Source organism: Pinus tabuliformis, chromosome 6 (assembly GCF_031772625.1).
Source record: "Pinus tabuliformis cultivar Carrire ecotype Pingquan chromosome 6, CPIR1, whole genome shotgun sequence".
Classification (NCBI taxonomy): Eukaryota; Viridiplantae; Streptophyta; class Pinopsida; order Pinales; family Pinaceae; genus Pinus; species Pinus tabuliformis.
In genome coordinates this window covers 6,520,489-6,523,117 of record NC_142292.1, presented here as the reverse complement: position 1 = coordinate 6,523,117, position 2,629 = coordinate 6,520,489, and the positions used below count along the sequence as shown (strand labels likewise).

Below are 2,629 nucleotides of genomic sequence, written 5' to 3'. Positions count from 1 at the left end.
AGAATGGAACTTAGTGATCTAAATGAACATTAATCATTTTTATTTAGTTTAAAAATAAATAAAAATAATTAACTTGAAAATTGATATTTTCAAATCAATGATTTAAGTTATATAAATATTTTTGTCATACATCCATCCTCATACTTCAATATTCTTGAGAAAATGATGAATATAAGTACGAATCATTTAATTTGACATTTATTAAGACACCTGCACATTGATAATAAAAAAATTGTATTTTAATTTGACATTGTTGCACTGCATGCAGTCATCGATGACTTTTGTGATGGGCTTGGCGTAAGCGGGGCGGTACGTATCACCAAAGGCGGCTACTTGCCGACCTATTTCAGTGTTTAGGACAGATTTCCCAAGGTTCTAATTGGTCAAATATAACGTGCATTATTCATCTTTTCTCTGTTCAACATTTACAGCTACGTCTAGTCACCTCTTCTTATCTCATCCTCAAATTCATGAAGCAAACTACGCCAATCTCTCTATATAAATGGGGATCACTAATGCCCTTCCCACTTATAGTTGTAAGTATCGCTCTCTGCTCTCAAACACTAAACAGAAGATCAGTGAGCACAAGTACGCGCGTTAACTATTATTTGCTGGCGGCATCTATTTTATCATATCATATCATGGCGTCCACACGAAATTATCTGGTTATGCAAGTTCTGTGTTTTTGCGCAGGTATGTATCCCTCCACTAACTTTTCATTTTCTCATATTAGGTATAGGTTGATTCAACTCAATCGATGACCAATATATAGCTGCCCTTACATTTGAGGTAACGTGGAAGTACACATTGTGTTGGCACTGCAGGTTTCATGCTTCTATCAATGCTACTATGCACCAATGCACAAGGGGGCCCGATAAGGGTAAAAATTTTCTCATCTCTTCCATTCCTTGCAGTTAGATCCGTGGGTAACAATGATATTTGCTGGTTGAATCTATGACATTAATAATTACGTTTTGATTCGATATTTGTGATGTACTGTGCATGAATGTGCAGTGTTCCGATGTCTGCTTTGCTGTGTCATACACTACTTGCACTTCTTCGGGAAACCAACACCTCAAGCCCTACTGCAATTGTTGTTCTGCCCGAACAATCATACCCACAGGGGGCAGCTGCACTCTGCATCTCACCAATGGCACCCAAGTTACTTGTACTAATTAGTTTTAGTGTACTGCGGGTATCAAGTGTGACTAAATAAATGGGAGAATAATAAGAATCGGATATGTGTGTTTTGATATCTGATTATGCTACTATAATAGCAGTGGAATAATTCCATGCATTTCTGTATGTGTATGTTCTGTTATGAATAATAACAGGCGAGAAGAGGACATCCGCTTATCAATATGTATACGCACCTTTTCAATATTTATACGCATACTTTTAATGACAATAGTGTTGTATATATTACGACGGTAAATTATGTTTTCCATCGAACTGTTCACTTTTAATTAATAGAAGTAAGATGACCCAAATTCAACGTATTGCATAACGTTTTATTCATTTATTTTCTAAAAGTCTTCTGCTCATACTTATTTTTATGACAAAGAAGTGTAATTAGTCTTTTCGAAGTTTAAACTCCGACGCGTTTCATACTTGTTACTATCATATGTGAACATGATTATATGATGGAAATACATCGCTAACAAATTGCTGGAAGGATAGGAGCTTTGAACATGTATCAAATTGAAAGGTTAAATTTGTATGAAAGAAATATTTTGAGAAAAATCACATTAGAAGAATTTTGTTAAAGTTTTTAGAATCAACTAGTGTGGTTTATTAAGTTGAAAAATCTGAATATGGCTACTTGTTAAATATGGAGAGCAGAACTTCCAATGGCTAGGTTTGATTAGACTAGATTGGACAAACTGCTATAATCTCTATGAAACTGTTAAATTTGACTAGTCAAATTATTTAGTTAAAATAATATTATTAGAATAGTTAATATATGCATAAGTGTTTAATATTAATATATTTTTATAAAGTTTGTCATTAAAGTTAAATAGGAATATTACTTTAATATTTTTGGTTGATTAAGTAAAAGGATTTAAAAAAAAAAACTTGGGACTATAATAAAAAGTAACCATCAATATTAATATAAAATATTTATTTAAAACACTATTTAAAATATTAACCATTAGAAAATTGAATAAATTATCATGATATTTTTATTTTTCCACATTTTTCATATTTTTCTGTATTTCACGAAAATATGTATTAATTCATTATATTTTATTTTATATAATTCGACATGTCTATTAATTATTAAAAATTAATGTTTGATTAGTAAAAAAATTATCAATAACTATAAAGAAATTCTTAATCATTAATATAGAAATTTATATAAATAAGAAATTCTTAATCATTAAAATAAAATTATATAAATTTTGAATAGATACATTTCAAATAACATTAATATTTTTTTATAATTATTTTTATTATTATTATAATATATTTGATTAAATTTAATTCTTCGAAATTTTAAAATTTTTAATATTTTTATAAATATTAAAAAATATAGAAAATATACTAAATATCATTTATTAATTACTTAGTATATTGATACTCATCTTAAATTTATAACATTTTTCATTAAAACAATACACTAAAATAT

The 2,629-nt window shown here is 28.8% G+C and overlaps 1 long non-coding RNA gene across 1 annotated transcript; it reads left to right on the top strand.

The window, feature by feature from the left end:
- The first annotated feature begins 517 nt into the window (after positions 1 to 517).
- On the top strand, positions 518 to 1,408 carry LOC149256937 (uncharacterized). The gene is made up of 3 exons (XR_016256356.1): positions 518 to 693; positions 825 to 880; positions 1,015 to 1,408. It is a non-coding gene; the product is annotated as an uncharacterized LOC149256937 (long non-coding RNA).
- The last annotated feature ends 1,221 nt before the right edge of the window (positions 1,409 to 2,629 follow it).